Below are 21,340 nucleotides of genomic sequence, written 5' to 3'. Positions count from 1 at the left end.
GAAATCCATGGACTCTGTGTGGCCACAGGATGGGATGCTCATTGCTGCTGCCCCTCACCTGGGGGAGAAGCAGGTCTGTGGGATAACATGCTCAAGATTCATTACTGCCAGTGCAGTGAAATCACATGTATTAGCACTCAGATTAGATTATTTACACAGTGACAGTTACTCCAAGAGGGGAGGTGGCGTTGAAATGGGCCTGTGCGGTTGACACACGAGAAAATGAAAAGCCCACGCCACATGTGGCACCCAGGAGAAGCCTCTCGCTGGGCATCCATGGAGACACTGAGGCAAGGAGCAAAGTACTGCTGGTGGTGGGGCAGGCATTAGTAAACGCAGGGAGAGCGGACTCCTTGTCCGACTATCTCCTGTTAGGCCCAGCAAAGAATCCAGTCTCCATTCCTCCCTTGTCACAGACTAAATTTGACCTATAAGATTAAGGTAATAATTCATTCCAACAAATCACTTTCAAAACTTACACAGCTCTGCTCGGAAAGACATGGAATTTTCCTTCCTTAGACTAGGATGTTGGTTTCCCCTCTAAGTTACGGTGGCTATGCCTAGCGGGCCTTCAATGTATCGTATACCCACTCGGCTCTTTATATCACAAAACCACCTTCCTACTTGACGTCATCCCCATGGAAGTGGGTGTATTGGTGGTCCAAGGTGGTTTATTCTCTGAACTCAGTGAGACTTGCTTTGGCATTTAAGCCTGGTCTAAACAGTGCTGACCTAAGTTTCTTCCACATCTGGAGATTATCGGTCCTTTTCTTTTTTTTTAAAAAACAGATTCCAGTTATGTGCCCTGGTTTAAGAGGAAACCATCCTAGTGCTACTTGTTGGCTTTCCAGCCTGTCTCTGAACCTCTTTACGTCTGCTCTGAATTCTGTCTGCATCTTCTGGACATTCATTCGTTCACTCAGTAAATGATCATTGAGCCCCTGTTGGGGGTCATACATTACACATGCATTATGCACAGAACTGAAAAGTATGGCCTCTGATGTCTTCCTGGTGGCCTCTGTCTGCTGCTGCTTCTTCCCTCACCTCAGTCTACCCTGACACAGTAGTCCAACCTTTACTTTACCTCCTCATTATTTTTATTATGTTAACAATACATACTCACTGCAAAACACATAGAAAAATACAGATAAGGAAAAAGAAAAAAAGATAAATGAAATTTGAAATCATTTGATCATTACTTTTCCTCTCCAGGTAAGCAGGTATAATAACACCAGACACAACATAAAAGGGGCAAATGCATTTTTGTTTGTTTAACTTTTTATTTGAAAATAATTATAAACTCACAGAAAGTTGCAAAAATAGTACCCTTCACCCAGTTTCCCCCAATCATTATCTTACACAGCTACAGAGTAATGAAACAGAAATAAACAATTTACCAAATAATTCAAAATATCAGTAACTGTAATGTGATATTAAAACCAGGAAAGTGCACTCGTGTGTGTGTGCGTGTATGTACTTCTATGTAATGTTATCGTGTATGTAGATTCATATACTCACTACACAACATACTAAACACACAACTGTTTATCACCATCAAGGAACTCCTTCTTGCTACTTTACAGTGCGCTCACCCCTGCGTTTAACCCCTGGCTACCATCAATATATTCTACGTATCTATAATTTTGTCCTTTCGAGAATACTGCAGAAACAGAATCAAGCAGTATGTGACCTTTTGGAATTAGCTTTTTAAACTCAGCATAACGCTCTGGAGATCCATCCAAGTCGTTGCAATGATCAGTAGTTCACTCCTTTCTGTTTTGAGTACTATTCCATGGTAAGTTTGAACCACAGCTTACTTAACCACTGAAGGACACTGCAGCTTTTCTGATTTTTAGCTATTAGAAATAAAGCTTCTAGAGACATCCATGGACATGTTTTTGTTTGACCATAAGTTTTTATTTCTCTGGGATAAATGCCCAAGTGCCATTGCTGGCTATATGGTAAATGCATTTTTAATGTGATAAAGAAACTGCCAAACTATTTTCCAGGACGGCTACCTCAGAAATCCAGTTTCTCCACGTTCCCACCAGCATTTGGTATTGTCACTATTTTGACTTTAGCTGTTCTAAGTACAAAGAACTTTTAACAGCAACAGTATCTCAGAAAGCATGGAGATAAACACAAAGTAACTTAACTTCATAACTACTTTATAAAAATACTAATAATTTTCACTTCTAATATGCAAGTTTTATTTGATGATGTCCACCTCAGACTCTACCTCATTAAATATTACTTTGGCTTTTTTTACATAAAAAATAATAAAAGAGCTCAGCCTGGCGTGAATAATTAATTCATCAGGTGTCACATTTTCAGAACACTAATTGAAGATATTCTGGAAAGCGTCCAGAGCTTTTGGGTAGATCCTAGAATAGTGGTGAGCAGCACTTGTGTTCTTCGTCAGTGCGATTTCTCTAGGTCTCATTTCATTGAGACTGCACTGGTTTATGCTTATTGTCCAGTATCTCATGTGGTTTATCCTTTTTTTCTGGATTTTTTTCATTTTTAAACAAAGCATAATTAGTGATTATTGCATTAAAATAAGCCGGGGTAGATTTAAGAGAACTTCGTCAGAGCCAGAGAGATGCTGGGGTCAGTGAGAAACATGAGATACAGGGACATTCCTGTAACATATGTGAGAGAGTCTAGAGATTAAGTTGTCTCATGGTGGTTTGGCCATTTACTGTAAATCTACAACTATTTATTTTATTGATAATGTGTTTATACGGCAATAAATCCTTTTGACAGCAACGAATTCAGTAGAAATAAAGTAGTATATTTAGTGGGAAATTAAGTACTAAACGTCCAAGTAAGATGATGATGAACATGTTTCTTGGACAAACCGGTTTGTTTGTTGACATTTCTCATTCTCCATGGGGGTCACAGTGACATCACTGACCCCATGAGAGCCAGAAGATTAAATCTACTAAGGAAGCATCAGTAGCAATGGTTAAGCGTTATTTTAAGAAGAATGTGCTGGAAGAAAAGTTACCTAGCAGAATTCGCTCTGAGATGAACAAGTGTCCAAATTTAGATGACGAATTATATAGTCACTTTGTTCATAAGAAGAGGGCATTTTCATACTGACGTTTAGTCCCAAAAGTAGACATTCACACATATGAAGATTAAAAACTCAGATGGTTTGATGGGTCAGTTGGTTTGGAATTAGGTTATCCTAGTCTGGGTAATGGTCTGACCACAATACATGAACCACATCAATGGACAAAATGTCTCCAAGGATGTCTGCCAAGTACAGGAGAAGCCCTCCTCCCTTTTGGAGAAAGAAGGAAATTCAGTAACAAGAGTGGCTCTGACAGTCCCAAGAGGATAGCTATGTTTTTCACTGTACACAGAGAATAAGGGTAAAATGATGGTCTCCAGTTCTATAAAAAGTTGAAGGAAGGGATCTTCAACAGTCCTTAAGTCCCACATTGCCCAGGAAAAAAAGAAGAGGGACACAGCCCAGCCTTCTTCCACGATATCCCTCTGGCTAACCTTGCTTCACATGATAATCTGACTGCAACAGTCCAAACTGTTGGGTTCAAGTGGAGCCACTGAAAAACTGATACCAGGCTGCATCCCACAGAGATAGTCTTGGCACATTCTAGGGCTAATCTGTAATGGCACACAAATCTTTCCAGATTTAGAGAGCAGCAAGCATAGTGGGAAGAATGTAAATGTTGAAGCTAGATACCATGTCACCAGCTATGTTCCCTTGAGCATCAGAACTCCTTATCTGTAAAATGAGAATGAAGATAGTAATACCTTGCACAAAAGGGAATAATTCGCAGCAGAGAAAATAATTTGCTATTTAAAATACAACTATTCCCACTTCTACCCCTAGGGAAGGAGACAGTTTCTCTCAGGAGGAGGTCAAGTGTTTGCCCAGTAACATGCTTTGATGAGCACTCACATGCAAACCCTGGGCATGGGCCATGGTTTACAAAGATACCAGGGAAAAAAGAGGAAATTACAGATATACTAAACTTCACTAGATATAGACAGACATTGGAGGAAACTATTTAACCTGGAGTTCTCTGCTATGAGCTGCTGTTGATCCCCAGGCCCCACATTCTTCTGCTATTACCCCAGGCACTTTAGTAAATGGGTAGCCCTTGCCTTGTAAGGAGTGGTATTTTGGAAAATTCTAGGAGAGGGCTACCTTTGTGGGCACACAACCTGTGCAGTTGCACCTCTAGGCTTAGAAAGGCCACATGCTTGGTTTAATGTTCTCCTGTTACCATCTTGAAATTCTTAGTTATTTTTAACCAAGGAGCTCTTTATTTCCCTCTTGCACTGGGCCCTATAAATTATGTAGTTAGTCCTGTTCCAGGAACAGGACCTGTGTTCTCTCCTGGGGTCCGTGGGTCTGTGAGACAGATAACAGAAAAGCTATGGCCCAGCCTTACTGTGAATGTAATGACTGAGGCCACTTGCCCTTTGAGGCTACTAGGCAACAGGAAGAACTCACTTTCTTCCAAACACAGGAGAGGCTGAATACTTCTTGTGGACCTCTGGTCCCTGTTGATCTTATCCTGAAACATCTTTGCTTTTCCATTTGTGGTTGAAGAAAATTTCTACTAATAGACTCAGCTTTCTTTCCCAATCAGGGAAAACCCTTAAGCTCTCAAAAACAGGGATCTTTGACTTTAGTATACGAGGTAATGATATAAATAGATGATGTAGGATATTTTCTTGAGTATTAATCTGAATGCATGAGAAAGTGGCTAGTGAGTCATTAGCCATGTTTATGTTCTTATCCAGAAAGAGGATGTGGTAGGAAGAATTTCAGATGACCCCCAGTGACCTACACTCTTGAATGTCAGTGGGACCTGTAACTGGCTTCTAACCAGCAGGATATGGCAAAGGCAATGGAACATCACTCCCATGATTACGTTATATGGCAAAAATGAAGAGATTTTTCAGATGTGATTAAACTCTATAATCAGTTGACTTTAAATTAATCAAAAGGAGATTATCCTGGGTGGGCCTGACCAAACCAGGTGAGATCTTTAAACAAGAGTCTAGAGATGCTGGCTTTGAAGAAGCAAGCTGCCATGAATTTTACAGCTGCAAGAAAATACATCCTGCCAACAATTACATGAATTTGGAGGAGGACTCCAAGCTTCAGATGAGACCCTAGCCCCTGATGATACCTTTATTTAAACTTTGTGAGACTCTGAGCAGAGAAGTCAGCAAAGCAGTGCCTCTGAGATCCTAAATGTATGCCATTTTAAGGCACTAAGTTTCTGGTAATTTGCTACACAGCAGTAGAAAACTTAACAGAGAGGGGCAGAAAATTAGAGGTGAGGGCCAAATGGGGAATTGAACCAACCAAGGAAGTCATGAGCTAGATGCTAGTTAATGCTAACTGGAAATGTTCAGCTGCTAAGAGCCCCAGCATGGGACTGCCTACTTGACTGGGAAACAGAAGTGAGAAAGGCAGCAGTAGATTGCTTTTCAGATCTGAAATTAAAGCCCCCACTCACTTGATTATCATCTGAAGCACATCCATAACCATAGCAGCTTTGCTGTTTAAGTCAGACTTCTTTTTGCAGAGCTAAGGAAAAACAGAAACATAATCTCAGGGTTATTGATTATCCTCCAGAAAGTGTTTGTGTGAATTGATTAGTCGGTGACTCTGGCTCCTTGGCTGTGTCTTTGAAAAAGAGTGTTTAGACCCTCCCATCCAACTCACCAATCAGCCAGAAAATCTAAAGATATTTTTTCAAAGAGTTAAAGAAAGCAGTGCGTGAGTTCTGGAATCACTGAGAAGTATTATCTGAGGACTGGTTTTCTGTCATCCTGATACTCAATTTAGAAATGAAAGAGAATGGGGAGAGGATTGAGCTCCACTGATGTGTGGAAGTCTTGAAAAAACCTTTAGTCATGTTTAGCACTGGAGCATCCAGGTTAAAGGAAATATATGAATATATATGAAAGAATTTACTTAAAGCAGACTGCTTTCTTTATGCCTTCGTTTTTAAAAAGCTGTGAATCAATTTTGTCATCAATTGACTCTCACTTTAAATGCATCAGGGAGCGCAGTATTTGAAGGAACTCTATAGAAAATCAAATTCAGCTTTTAGTGGTGTATATAATTAGGCAACCTAAGGCTTCTATTCTATTGATACAGATTTTTGTATATTGAGACTTTTCATAGTGAAGAACTTATTTTTTAAAAATTGCACTCAATTTGTTTTTGTGAAGCATGGCGCCCATAGAAACTGCAAGCTAAAGAATGCCGCTGTCCATCTGGTTCTACAAGAATGAAGTCACTCGCCACTACAGTCCAGTCACTGACCTTTAACACACCCTGAGAGGAGTTCAGGGTGGAGATTAAGAATGACGCACTCTGTGCTTTGGGAAAAACTGGCAGAACAGGCCTTCGGATAGGTATTTTCAGGAGAAAATTTTATGAACTCAATTCCTTGCATCTTCTCATAACTAGAAAAGCACTAAAATCATTAACGGAGACATCTGCTCCTTGTGACTACCGGCAACCTTCCACCAAAATGTGTGCTTGATTGCATTTACCCCCCTCACCAAAATCATATATGTACTGACCTCACCCCCTATCTCTTTGGAGCAGTTCCTCAGAGCTCTCCAAGAAGCAGTTTCCTGGACTAATGTCTTCAGTGAGCCCCAAATAAAACTGAACTCCCAGCTCTCACTTTAGGTTGAGGTGTTCTTCTTTTTGTTTTTTCAGTTGACAAAATCTTGGATGATGTGGGGTGGTCCCAGATGGGCCTTGTTGAAAGACAGCAGAATGAACGCAGTTGGATCTGGAACACTGGAAAGAGAAGACTGATGGGCCATTTAAAAGTGATGTCCATCAGGAAGGCCACAGACCCCAGAAACTTCTAGATGAGATATGGACGGACCTCCAAGCCAGATGTTAAGGGAAGAAGGCCCAAGGTCTTAGGAGACAGAGTCTTATATTTTGCTGTCTGACTCCATGGATTCAAGTCCTGAAACCTAGGCATACTAGCTGTGTCACCAGCAGAAACACTTAGCCACTCCATGCCAGCTCTCACCTACAAAATGGGAATAATAAAATCCCAATTTCATAGGCTACTGTGAGGACTAAATGCAGTAACACAATGAAGTACCTGGTGCCTAGTCAGCCTTCAGTCATTGTTTCTATTTGGCTTTTATTCTGTTTCTATTTGGTACAACAGAGTTACAGAGGCTCCAATTATTTAAAAGACTGACTAAACCCAAGAGGCAAAAAAAAAAAAAAAAAAAAAAGCGCACTTTTTTTTTTTTTAAAGAAATTAACACACCATAGGAAAAAGTGCTAGTTTCTTTAGCAGGAAAATGCCTCGGGCATTTACAGTTCAATGACTATGTACTATTTCTAGTCATTATCTCATTTAGAATTATAATGAAGAATGTTGGGAATAATTAACCCCATGCCATAGTCCCAGGAGCCTGTCATCGCAGGTAGGAAGGATTAGGGACCAGCTCTGTCAGTCCTGGCATGTGGAGCGCAGTTCCCCCTGTGATACAATGTCATTCTGCCTCTCTTTTCTGGCAGGCTCAGTAAATTCCCCACCCCCTGCACAGTGGTGAGGAGGACAGCTGCATTTGTCTCTTGCTTGATAACACTTTTCCAGTCATAGAATAGCAGCGGCTCCTGAAACACCCAGCCCTCTTAAAAGCTTAGGAACAACCACAGCCATGATGAGCGAGCATCCCTTCAGAGCCCGATGTGGTAAATCCTCTCTCCGCTGAGCTGCCAGCCTGGAAGCCCGCTCCCTCCTTTGTTAGAAATTCTGGTCACAAAAACCTCCAATAAAATGCTGCAGGCGCATCCATAAAGGATATAATGAAATCAAATGAGTCTTGTTCTTTGCATTTACATGCAAAGTATATCAAAGGAACATCCAGTTTGTCCCAGAGACCAACACAATGGATTCTTTTGTGTGGGAGGAGAGAAGATATATGAAGCTGAATTAGGAAGCAATTCCAATTAAAAGGGCTGTGTTTAAGGCTCCAAAGACAATGCAGCCTTTGCTAGACAGTTAGCTATTAGAAGTGTCTGGCTGCTGAGGTGGTTTTATGGTAATTGGATGAGAACTGGGTGGAAAGGAACGCAGCAATACCACCAGAGGGTCCCAGGCACCGGGTTGCACAGCCTCCCTTCCAGCTTCCTCCTGTGTGACCTCAGGGACGAGAGTACCTGCTCAATAGGGTTGTTCTGAGGATTAAATGAAATAAAGCGTATAAACCACTTCAGGCAGTGCCAGGCGCATGCTAAGCATGCTACAAATGTTTGCTATTATCGTTGTGACTTCCTCTGACTCAGGCCCCACGGGAGAGCTGGCAGAGGTCAGAATCACCCAGATGATAAGTGAATGGGACCCTGGAATGGCCTGCCCTTGAAGGCCACCTGCTCTGTGGTGAGAGGAAAGTTGTCTCCTGGCACAAAGACCTCTTAAATTCAGTACAACTTTCTTCCCTGGAAAAATAGAGTCCCTTTTGCAAATATTGAATAGCTTGGCCATGTGCCCTTTCATGTATATATAAAACTGAATCACTATGCTGTGCACCAGAAATTAACACAACATTGTAAATCAATTATACTCCAATAAAACATTTTTTAATTAAAAAAAAATAGAACTATCTTGCCTGTTTCCTGCACTTCTTGTATTTTGTAGTTTTAGAATCAGAGAGTCAGGAGACGGCAGCCTGGAAATAGATTATTACCTGTGGCAGGTTGTCTGTGATTTTTCTCCAGATCCTTCATTTGTCTTAAAATGGGAGCCACTTTCCGGAGAGACAGCACGCAGGTGCCTCGTGCAGCTCAGATCTGAGGCTGAAACATTAAAACCTATTTGTCCACCCGTGGGGAGGATCACACTTCTAAGGGAATCGGGGGATTTAGCCTTGGGCTGGTTCCCTCTGGGTGGTTCACCAAAGTGTCTCTGAAATTTCCTGTGGCACAGAGGTCCCAGACGTTCTTAGATTTGTAAATTTAAATGCCATTCTCCATTGACCTTATTTAAAGGGTAGTAATTTTCAATTGGAAACACGAGTGGGGTGGGAGAGTTTGCAGCATAAATGGAACAAGGGTGAAATCCAAAACTGAAAGAAACCATGTAAGGTTCTGACGGACGTGAGGTACGCGAGGACCATCACGCGCACCGGAAACGAGAGAACAGCACGATCCCGCCTACAGCGAGTCACTCTGCACAGCACAGCTGCAGCTGTCACTCTGCACGGCGCAGGATGCGTACCTGGATGCTCATTTCCAACCTGAGTTTTATTATTGTGAAGATGTAAATGGGCTTAAATCGCAGCGCCTCTTAGATGAGAAAGCCCTGAGGAATAACACATGAAGCCATCACTCTGGCAGTGACATTTTAAAACCAGTCATGAGGAAGAAAGAGAAATTGGAAAGGGGAGGCTATGGAAGGGGCTTTCTTCCCATTTGTAATACTGAAATTTCTTTAAGAAAAAGGACCTAGAGCAAGTATGGCAAAATGTCGGTATTTGTTAAATCTATGGGGTGAGGCTCGGATGATTATGCCGCTCTCTACGCTTGGCTGTGTGTTTTAAAGTATTTTGAAACATTTTAAAATAATCGTGTACCATTTGAAGCAAAAGCAGCAGCGTTTTTTGGCAGCTACAAAGAGAGACATCTTGGCTCAGAACAGCACCAGGAAAAGCAAATAAAGTGAGAGGAGTAACGCAAAGCTTCCTTCGATGCGAGTCTCAGAATGGCTCTGGAAGGTGCAGCTCATGTGAAGCAATATCCACTCCCTTTTATGAGGCCAAACTATTTTACGTTAAAAGAGCAAAAGCTCGGGGCTGGTGGCCTGGTCCAGGGGCACCGCCCCGAACTCACCAGCCAGGGCCCAACACAGAGCACTCTACTGGTTCCCTGACTTCAGCGAGGTATAAGATATAAATTTAAATAATCTAACAAATAGGCAATAACAACAAGACAATAATAGTTTGGATACTAGTCAGTTTAGATAAATAGTGATGAAATGGGAAGTAGCTTTGAAAACCCTCTTTTCTGAAAAATAGCCTGGCATAACCAAGAAAAGGGACCACCGCCACACAAATTCAGTATGGAATTGTTTTGTTTCCTCATGAAGGGAAAAAGAAAATCAAAACAAAGAGGGAAAACCCCAATAGGCCCCAAAAGTGTGAATGATTTCAACGTTCAACCTAATCACCAAAGTGCCTCCCAGAGCTGGTTTACTTTGCAAACGTCAAGAGGCTGACAGCTTTCCATGGTCAAGTGGGAGACCAGGTTGTTAGCACATTCCCTGCACAGGAGAAGTCTGTGCAAGGAAAATGAATTCTGAAAAGCCATAAAGTACGACTGTGCAGACCACAAGTTGTAGAAGACCTTTAGTTCATTTATCCGTGATAAAAATTTCAGGGTCAGTGGCAAGATATAGAATAACACCATGAATTATCTTTATTCATGAAGAAGTCCTTTGACTGGGATTTCTTTGACACAATAAAAGAGACTGTCTCAAAGCAGGCTTTCCTTCTTCCCAAACTGACCATATAATAAGAAACACTTAAGTGAAACTTCCTCCGAAGCAAGCCTGCACGCGTAAGTTCTTAGTGTCTTTTCCACAGTCAAGTCCAGAAAGCAGATTGCAAATTGGTGAAAAAGAAAATTGTTGCTGTTTCAACCCACAATGATATTTTAACCTAGTTTTCAACATATTGTGACTCTGAGAAGACAAGTTGCTGGGAGCCAAACCTCATGTACATGTTTTCAGACAGACTATGTAGACTAAATGTGACTTATCCTTCCAAAATTACCAAAGAGACCCATAGCTATTTTTTTTCTGATGATAAATAATTTAAACGATTACATTAAAACAAACAAGGAGGTTGCGTTTGTTAGGACATTTTGGATTGCAAGTAATAGATATCAATTTAAGTGAGTGAACACTCACCAGGAGAGCATTTTATAAGGACACAAGAAGACCCCAAGGGTGAGACTACATGAGACTTTGGGGAGGGTTTCTCTCTGAGAAAGGGCTTCATCTTCTCGGAAGAAGGGCTTTCTTTGCTACTCAGTCCTCATGATGAACAGGAAATGGGCATCAACAGCTGGCAAGCTCTTAAGTTTTAAAGTATCCGTCACTCCAATTGCTGGCTTGTGCTCTCATTCTCTCCTCCTCACACACATGCTATCATCTTGGGTCCCCTCACTTAACTCCAAATGTGTAGTTTAGGGATGCTCGCCAGTCCAGCTTGAACTATGTGTCTATGGCCAGCAGGGCAGCGTCACACAGCTGCTGAGAGTGAAGCCAGCTGTCTCCAGAGAAGAGGATGTGGTGAACAACAGCTGTATGTCGCTACTTACATGTTTCAGAGCAGAATGCCTTCATGCAAAAATATTTATTGAACACCTCCTCTGTGCTTGATACTGTCCTAGGATCTGGGGAGAACAGTGAAGCTCCTCCTCTCAGGAAGCTTACATTCCACTAACAGGGTTAAAACAATACGTACTCAATTAATACCTAACGTGTCAGAGGGTTCTGAGTGCAGTGAACAGTGGTAAGGGCGTGATGATAAATGTTTAACAACCAGCTTTCTGGAAGGCACTCGACGATTTCCATAGTTTAAATACTTCCACTATGGTCAATTTCACTCTCCCAGTGTGGTATCGCTGACCATGGAGTTGGGAAGAGATGTGCTGCCATGCACTGTTGCAAAGTAGCTCCACCATAAACACATCCAAAGGGACAAAAACAGCCTCGAGAGCACAGATGAGAGAAAAACATAGTAAGAGAACTAGGAAGGTATGAGTTTTGAGGATTTATTCCTCTTGCTCTTAATATAATTCATTTCATTGTAAGTTGAATTATTTTTTTAATGATGGTTTTGTTAAATTTTCAGAAATTCTGTGAGCGAGTTATTAAACAATCTGCTCTCACGAGCCAGGATGAGCCAGATCCAGGACACCACGGGTGGGAAATGCAAAAAAATAAAGCAGGCTGAGGGCTGGTGTTCCAGTTATCCACTGCTGTGTAATGGATCACCTCAAGACTTCATGGTTTGGAAAAAGAACTGTTCTATTATATCTCACAATTTTGTGGGCCAGACACTCCCACAGGGCTCAGGTGGACAGCCCTTCTAATCAGTGATATCCACTGGCAGATAGACTTGGAGGGGCCAAGATGGCCTTGTCATGCGTCTGGCACCTCAGTGGGGATGACCAGAAGGCTGGACTCAGCTGGAACGGTTGACTCTGTACCTACACGTCACCACTTCAGCATGGGGGTCTCAAGTAATCAAACCCAGGACTCCCAGAGAAACTGTTCTAAGAGACAGGAAGTGGAAACTGCCAGTCTCATAAGGCCTGGGCCTGAGAACTGTCCCGGCACCACATCTGCCACATTCTGTTGCTCAAAGCAACCACAGGACCTGCCTATGTGTAAGTGGACAGAGGCCCTGTCTCTCCACAGGAGGAGTATGGAAGAGTATGTGGCCACCTTTAATCCATTGCAGACATAGAAGGCCAGTGGTGAAGGAACTGTGTTATTTTAAATATGGTGGTTGGGGAAGACTTTCCTACTAAAGTGATTTTTCACCCTGAAAATCGTGCCATATGAACAGGTAAAATGTGCACACAGTTTTGAGTCCAGCTTTTGGCAGCCAACTAAACCCTCAGACCCTACTCTGCCATAAGGACATCTTGATGGAAACATTTGAAAATCACCAATTAGAGTGATGTCTTCACTCCCCAGTGAAGGACATGGAAACCCAAAGAACCCAGGCACCCGCTCCCGGGCCCCAAGAGAGGCCATGCTAGTCGTAGCAGAATGTGACTGGGGCCCAGCTCGTCCACCCAGATCTCCTATTTAAAGGTTCAGTGATCTTTTTCTACAACTCCACGTTTTTTCTTATTTTTATAAAACTCTAAAATCAGTGTTATCACATGACTTAGCATTTGACACTTTCCTATTGTAAACTACACCGAGACCGACTCTGACACTTGTCCAGGGCCACTGCACAAGGTATCTGGCCAGGCTGGGGAGGGGGTTGAATAGGAGCCTGCACTTGGCTGCCGGGCTGTGTGCTCTGGGGCACAGCTGCATTGTCCCAGAGGAATGTGCATCTTTTTCCAGTGCCTGCAAAGGAGAGGCAAGTGGTAGCCCCGTACACCTCTGACAAAGCACACAATGTGTAATGCAGTGCTGGGCATGCAGAGAAGTCTCCTGGGGCGGGGGAGGAGGGATGGGAGTAGAGAGAATGTGATATGCTGATTAACAGCACTCAGATTCCTCTAAAAGTGTCTTTAATGGACATGCTTTGATTTTTCTATTGCTATGTAACAAAGCACCCCAAACCTTGTGGCCTAAAACAGCCATTTTATTGGGCTCACAGATGCTGTGAGTCAGGGATTTGGATGGGGTAGCATAGGGATGAACTGTCTCTGTTTCGTGATATCTGGGACCTCAGCTACAAAACCCATTCGGGAGCTGGAATTCTCTGGAGGCTTCATTACTCACATGTTCATTACTTCGGCTGAAATGACAAAGGCCCGCCTCCACCAGGACTGTCAGCAGGAGCACACGCCTGTGGCCTTTCCATGGGACTTGGGTTTCCCACAGCATGGCAGGCGGCTGTGAGAGAGAGCACCTTGGGAGGGATGCCTGGAAAGCAAGCCTTCTGAGAAAGCCAGGGGGGAGCTGCACAGCTTCCTGGCCCAACCTCGGAAGTCACCCTGGAGGCGTAACTCCACCGCACATTACTGGTGGCAAGCAGGTCACTGTGGCCAGCTTACATTCAAAGGGGGGAAATGAGACTCCGCCTCGTGATGGTAGCATTGCAGACAAGCAAGAAGGATGGGAGCTGTTGTTGGCGCCACCTTTAGAAGATGCAACGTGCCACAGGGCACATGTCTTCAGCAACCCAGAACCATGAAAGAGATGGAGCCGTACTGGAGGGATTAAGACTCCCGAACTCCCCACATGATGCTCACGAAGGGCCAGGGTGCAGATGTAGGCTGCTTTCTGAGGCCAGCACCCGAGTCTCCGAGAGCCCCTCTCTTTTAAATCAGTAGTCAGGAAGTGAGCTCAGCACAGGCGACGTGGGCAGCTGCACAAATGCCCTCGCCGCTTTTCGCCCTTGGGCTTGGTGGTTATGCCACCAGGAAATTCTACCGATGAGCCTGACAACCTGACGGTTTGCCTCTTTTTCAATTTGTGGGCCACCAGCTAACTGTCAAAGTTGCCAGGGCTCAGACCAGAGCCAGATGTTCTTAACAGATGTGCAGGGAAGGCAGTTTCCTTATTACATCTTTTTAAGTTGTCTGATGCTGTAAGATGCCTTTTTTAGTCTAATGCTGGGTTGGACACCCCTGGCAAAGCAATTGTAGCCATTTCCTCTATTTTAGTACACATGAAACAACCAGCCATGATTCCAAACCTTTTTTTCTTTTAAACTAACTGGGTGGCCTTCTGCAGCTGGGTTATGGAAACCAAGGGAAGTTTCAAATGGAAGATATATATATATATGATTTTTTTTTAAGTTCTGAAATGTATTCCTCTCATCCCATCTCTTGCCACTATCTGTCTCCATTAATAAAGACATACTTATTTGGCATAAGTAGGAATGCAAGAAGAAGTCACCAGACATAGCTGCAAGCACATCATAGTGACCTCTTTCTACCTCTACACCATCCACTCTACCTGGACTTCATCCCTGGCAGATCTGGGGGAAAGTGTAGTAAAGCTATCATTTAGCTACAGAGTATCACCAAATAATAAATACCAAGTGCACCCTTCCCCATCCTTTTCTCGGACCTGGCTTTTCTCCACTTGTGTTGTCTGTAAAATGAGCTGTCACCATATCAGACCTCATCAGATCAGAAGCAGGAGGGAGCTGCACACCCTCGAAAGAAACGCCCCTGTGAACCTAGGATCCCTTTCCTCTAGCAAGAGTTATTTAAGTGCATATGAGCAAACTGCTTTTATTCTTCTACTTAAACATAAAAGTTCAGTTTAAAGTCTACATTTATCTACACTGCACACCAACATCCGGTGCAATGAGAAAGTGCTATTTTGGTCCCATTTCTGGCTCACCCACCCCGCACCCCACCCCGCCAACGCATTCAAGGTTACAAAGTGCTGAGGCTGAAACCAGGTATGTGGAGAAGAAATACTTCAGAGAGGAGGCGAGAGTGACGACCAAATATCTGTAAGGAATGAGAATGTGCTCTTCTGCGTAGGGCTTTGCTGCGCCCTGGCCTGTAGCGAGCACCGTGCTGTAAGGGTTCTAGGTGAGAAGGCTGACAGAAAACCACACGTGCCTCTCAGAGCGCCACACCCGCTACTAGGCCTGTGGCGCTGAAAGTGAGCACCGGTCTTACGAGCTGGTAAGAAATAAAACACGAAAGTAACTACACTTCATGACTGACACAAAGGCTGCAATTCCATGGTAACAGGTGACCCCAGAGTGTGGAAGCATTCCTTCCACCTCTCAACCTGAAAAGACGCAGAAGGCAGCAAGCCAAGGCTCTGGGTTCTTCTGACCTGGCAACGTCCCCCAGGGATGGTGAATCACCGAACTTCACATCCACTTAAATCCATTAGAAATGCATGTGATTGCTGATTTTATGTGTCAGTCTGGCTGGGTCATGGTACTCAAACACCAGTCTAGAGGTCGCTGTGAAGGTATTTTTTAGATATGTTTAACATTTTAATCACTCAACTCAGTAAAGCAAATTATTCTCCATAATGTGAGTGGGTCTCATCCAATTCATTGAAGGCCTTAAGAGAAAAGGCTGAGGTCCCCCAAGAAAGGATTCTGCCTCCAGACGCCTTTGGACTCAAGCTGCACTGTTAACTCTTCCCTGGGTCTCCAGCCTGCTGGCCTTCCTGCAGATTTCAGACTTGTCAGATTCTACAATCTCATGGGCCACTTCCTTAAAATGAATCCTATTGGTCCTGTTCCTCTGGAGAACCCTGACTCTACTCCGCATCCATACACTTTGTACTGCTTACTACCTGATTTGCTCATGTAGCAGGGGCTGCAAGCTGCTTGTCCAATATCCTTTTTTCCCCCCTTCTTTCTTGGTATCAGAATCCTAATCTTATTTAGGATGGTAATGTTCTAGTCAAAAGACTGCACTTCCCAGTCTGCCTTCTAGCTAAGGATGACCATGTGACTCAGCTCTGTCCAATGACAGGTAAGTGAGCATTGCTGATTAGGATTTATAGGAAAGCTTCTTAAAAGGAAGAAAGATTGTTGGCATGTACGCTCTATGCAGCACTTGTGGTCTGGTGTAGCTTGCTCTATAAAATGGATACTACTATTATTCCCATTTTATAGAATATAAAACTAAGGTACAAAGAAGCTAAGTAACTTGCCAAGGTTGCACAATCAGCAAGTGACTGAGCTGAGATTTGAACTCAGATCTGTTCGATTCCAGAATCTGCACCCTTAACCACAGTGCCTCCCAACAGTAAAGCTAAGAATAATGGATGGAAGTTACAGGATGCAGAGTTCAGTTCAACATAAGGAAGACTCTTCCAGTGGTGGGGGCTATTCAATAACAGCGTGCCCTGCATTATGAGGCAGTGAATATCCTGTCACGGGAAGTAGGTAAGCAGAGACTGGATAACCACTTACCAGGGATGCTGATACATGATTTACTTACAGTCTATTTCAGTTCACCCCAGTCTATGCATATGTTTCGACAATTAAGTACTCTACACTTGGAATTTTAAAAAGAAAGGAAAGGGCACATTTAATATTAATACTGGTACTATTCTAGTTCTTAATTTGGGTAGTGGGACTGAGGGTACCCATTTTATCATCGTGTTTCATCACTTAGATATATGTTCCACGTATCATTTAGTATATATTGAGTATTATGCAATGACTTTTTATTAGAGAAATGTTAAGAAGGCAAATTTGCTTGGGTTTTATACACAAAGGGAGGAGTAGGCTGTGCTGATTCACTCATCCCACCTCTGGGCCAAGGTTGAAGACCTTGATCTGGGCGCTCCTCCTTCTGGGAGGGTGTGATGACAGTATATCACTAAGGGCTCCCGGACCATGACTAACTGAGCTGGCCACCTGTCACTCACCTGTTACCAGGCAGTTTGGAGCAGTAGAACTGGGTCTCAGGGCATCATCTGAAGAGTATAAACATAATGGTAACAGAGGCAGCTTGGGACTGAGTTCACATTTTTTTAGTGTCCTCATCTTCTCTCTCCCCTTCTTGTGGCTCCTTCTTCTAACTTTTCACTCATTCCTCTTCTCTGAGACTTCACATTTAAAGCAGGAGGCTTAAACAAGAAAACCTAAATAAGCAATTCTCCAATGAAGACATACAAATGGCCAATAGGCACATGAAAAAATGATCAATATCACTAACTATCAGAGAAATGAAAATCAGAACTACAATGAGGTATCACTTCACACCAGTCAGAATGGCCATTACTCAAAAGTCCACAAATGATAAATGCTGGAGAAGGTGTAGAGAAAAGGGAATCCTCCTACACTGCTGGTGGGAACGTAGTTTGGTGCAGTCATTATGGAAAACAGTATGGAAATTCCTAAAACAACTAAAAATAGACTTACCATATGATCCAGCCATCCGACTCCTGGGCATATATCTAGAGGGGATTCTAAATCAAAAAGATACATGTACCTCAATGTTCATAGAAGCACTATTTACAATAGGCAAGACATGGAAACAACCTAATTGTCCAACAGATGACTGGATAAAGAAGTTGTAGTATATTTATACAATGAAATACTACTCAGCTATAAAAAAGAATAAAACAGCACCATTTGCAGCAACATGGATGGACCTGGCAATCATCATTCGTGAAGTAAGCCAGAAAGAGAGAGAAAAATACCGAATGATATCACTCATACGTAGAATCAAAAAAAAAAAAAAAAAGACACAAGTGAACAAGACAGAAACAGACTCAAAGACATAGAAAACAAATTTATGGTTATCAGTGGGGAAGGGGGTGGGAAGGGATAAATTGGGAGTTCAAGACTTGCAGATACTAACTATTATATATATAAAATAAACAAGTTTCTTCTGTATAGCACAGGGAACTATATTCAATATATTTGTAGTAACATATTATGAAAAGGAATATATGTATGACTGAAACATGCTGTACACCAGAAATTGACAGATTGTAAACTGACTATACTTCAATTTTTTAAAAAATAAAAAATAAAATAAAGAGAAGGCTTGTCTCTCATTGACTTATTTCTTTTTAAAATTCAGTCAGAGTTGTGAGGGGCCCTTAACTGATGCTCAATTGCTGTGTCTTATTCTGGGAACACAGGGAATATTAATAAAGCAAGACAGTCTTCTGGCCAGATGGATTTGACCAAAACAAGGGTTTTTTTTAACTTACATTCTGAGACAAAATGTAGTTTATATTTGGACACCAAAGATGTCAGAGTGATTTCTCTTTCTCTTTCCCAAGGTGAGAAAAACTCAACCATATTAAACAAAGAAAATGTCTATGGATGGCCTGAAATCTATGGAAACTTCTGCATCCTCATCCTCTGGTTAGGTAACATGAAAAGATTATTAAGAAAGGTCCTATAAAAAGACAGACTGCTGAGTTGGAAAGGAAGTTGCACATACGATCCTCTCTCACTGATATCCCAAGAAGGTTCTTCTGCTGAATTAGTGAGAGTTCTTGACTGCAAACTATAGAAACTGACCTCAGAAACTTATCAGAAAGGAGTTAGTTGACTCACAGGATAATCTGGAAGGCTGGAGAATCAGTCTGGGAAAATGGCCAAAACTCAAGCTGGCCAGCAGGACCCAAAGTCAAAGCCACATCATCACTGGAACAGATGGTGAGGACATACTTGCTGGCCCTGCAGCCTGCAGACTCTGGAAACCATCAGCATGAACAAACTCTAAATGGTTCTGTATGTTTTCATCACCAGCTCAGGGTTTAAAGACTTGACAAGGTGCATCTGATTGCTATGTGACCAAGTGTCCGCACTCTATCTTAAGGGGGCTGGTGGGGAGAAATTTGGCCCCCTGTCCTATTATTGAGTTATAATAATTTTTTGTATATATTGATTATAAGCATTTTGTCTGTATATGTGTTACAGTATCCAAGATGGCTTTTCACATGTCATGTCTGCTGATGTTGGAATGTCCAAGGTGGCTTCTTCAGTCACATGTCTGGAGCCCCAGCTGGGAAGGCAGAGCAGCTAGGACTGGACAGGCGTCTCTCTCTTCATGCCCTCTCCATGGTGGCTAGCTTAGGCTTCCTTGCCGTGTGGTGATTTCAGAACACTTGGTCCTTCTTTTACATGGTAGTTAAATTCACCTAGAGCAAATGCTCCAAGACACCAAAGCATAAGCTACAAGGCTTCTTATGATCTAGCCTTGGAAGTCCAAGAATACTACGTCTGCTGCATCGTAGAGGTCAAAATTCAAGGTGAAGAGAATTAGACATCACCTCTCAATAGAAGATATGACAAAGTGCAGTCATTGTCTCTCCCACACCTGGTAAAATTGGAGAACTCTACATTAATGTAGCTGCCAAACTTATTCTCAATTGCTCAAACTCACTAAAATCACTGAGATAACACTTATTAGCAAAACTGATAGTTTTCAAGGTGCTTGCATATATTTTATCTTATGACACCCTCACAAAAATTTTTGAGTTAGGTGGGTAGGTATTAATATCCTCATCTTAATGAGGCTGCTGGAGCCCAGTGATATTGGTGACTCATTCAACAGAAAAAAAGTAGAACTAGAACCAAAGATCTTTGGCTTCTAGTGCAGTGCCTGCTTCTCTACAACGTGCTGTTTCTGCATAGGTATACAAATCCTTCTAATTCAACATGCCCTGCTTTCCTATCAAATCTAGGTTTGTGGTAGCCCCTGTTACTAATGAATTATTTATTCACAAATTTTCAGGTGGGAAGAGCTATTTAAATAATTAGGTACTATTCTGTTAAATCTTATAAGAACCAGAAGTTCTTATAAGTTCTGGTTGTAAGGAATGAGAATGAATGAGCTGACTTAATATTGTACCTCTGTTTAATGGCATTAATATACAGATGATTAGAAAAATAAAAGAGCCAAATTTTTATTTTTTGACACAGAAAGAAATAACAGTCCATTGTAAGTGAGAAAGCAAGTTGCAGAGAATTATGTACACACACACACACACAAAGCACATACATGGATGTATATGTTTTTCTTACATACATTTGTTAATACATGCACAAAAAATCATCTAAAAGGTTATGCTAATAGTGTTATATCTTAAAGATTCTAGACTGAGTGTATTCTTGAAATAATAATTTAAAAGATTTTTAAACTCTTCAATCCTTTCAGAAATACATGATCATTATCAGATTTAAGCATCTTCACAACTTTTCTAGTCCTGAATAGAAGTATAAACAAATGAACAAACAACAAAACTTCAGATGGTATCATATTAAGGGCAGAAATTCTATACTTGTTGATTCATCCTCCAAACAGAAGTTACTGAGAAAGTGTCCTTTCAGTACTCAGCACTGGGAAATGTGTTTTTAAACAAAACAACTCAAAAATATTCTTTGAGCTAAACATAACTGGCTTCCAGAAACTCACTGGTTTGGAACTCAGAAGAGATAGGCATTTCTTTCCAAACCAAGAAGTGATCGTTTTTCGCAGATCTCAAAAGACAAATAAACAGTCAAGGAAATAGTGAACCGACTTGGACAAATAGAGACCTGCACACATAATGACTCTCATCTAAAAGGAGAGCATTCCAGCTTGACATTAAATTATTTAGAAATTCCAAACCAAAACATGGCCCTACCATGTCCTAAACCAGGCAAAGGAGGACCTGAGAGAATGGGAAAGCTAGATGGGCTAAAACAGAGTAAAAAACTTCTTTCTTATATGTCTTCAATTTGGAAATAAAGTAGAGGTCAAAGAGCAAAAGGCCAGGGTCTGGGTAGGAATGTCATCTGGAGGACAGGTGCTCCAGATAGGAGCAACCTGGATCAGGCCAGGAGGGGTGTTATCCAGATCGGTTGGAATGCGAGTGGCTAGATTAAGAACCAGAGACTTGTGGGGAGACACCAAACAAATTCCTGGTTAGAAGGACAGAAGACCAATGATAATAACTACACCTGCCATTTGTGGAGTGACAGCCAGGCTATAACCCTTTCATACATTATCCCACAGCCCACAGTCTCCTGGCAAACAGAGTGTCAGCTTTTTCAGATGACAACACAGACTTAGCAGGATTACATGGCATGCCCAAAGCCACAATGCTAGTAAGCAACTGAACCAGAATTCAAGCCCAGAGTCTTCTCACCTCAAAGTCTATGC

The 21,340-nt window shown here is 42.2% G+C and overlaps 1 long non-coding RNA gene across 1 annotated transcript; it reads right to left on the bottom strand.

The window, feature by feature from the left end:
- Positions 1 to 1,319: 1,319 nt before the first annotated feature.
- LOC135321406 (uncharacterized) lies at positions 1,320 to 6,719 on the bottom strand. The gene is made up of 3 exons (XR_010381150.1): positions 6,586 to 6,719; positions 5,508 to 5,578; positions 1,320 to 3,754 (listed from the first exon to the last, which is right to left on the bottom strand). It is a non-coding gene; the product is annotated as an uncharacterized LOC135321406 (long non-coding RNA).
- Between the last annotated feature and the right edge of the window lie 14,621 nt (positions 6,720 to 21,340).

The sequence above is a fragment of the Camelus dromedarius genome, chromosome 5 (assembly GCF_036321535.1).
Source record: "Camelus dromedarius isolate mCamDro1 chromosome 5, mCamDro1.pat, whole genome shotgun sequence".
NCBI classification, from domain to species: Eukaryota; Metazoa; Chordata; class Mammalia; order Artiodactyla; family Camelidae; genus Camelus; species Camelus dromedarius.
This window is presented reverse-complemented; position numbering and strand designations above follow the sequence as displayed.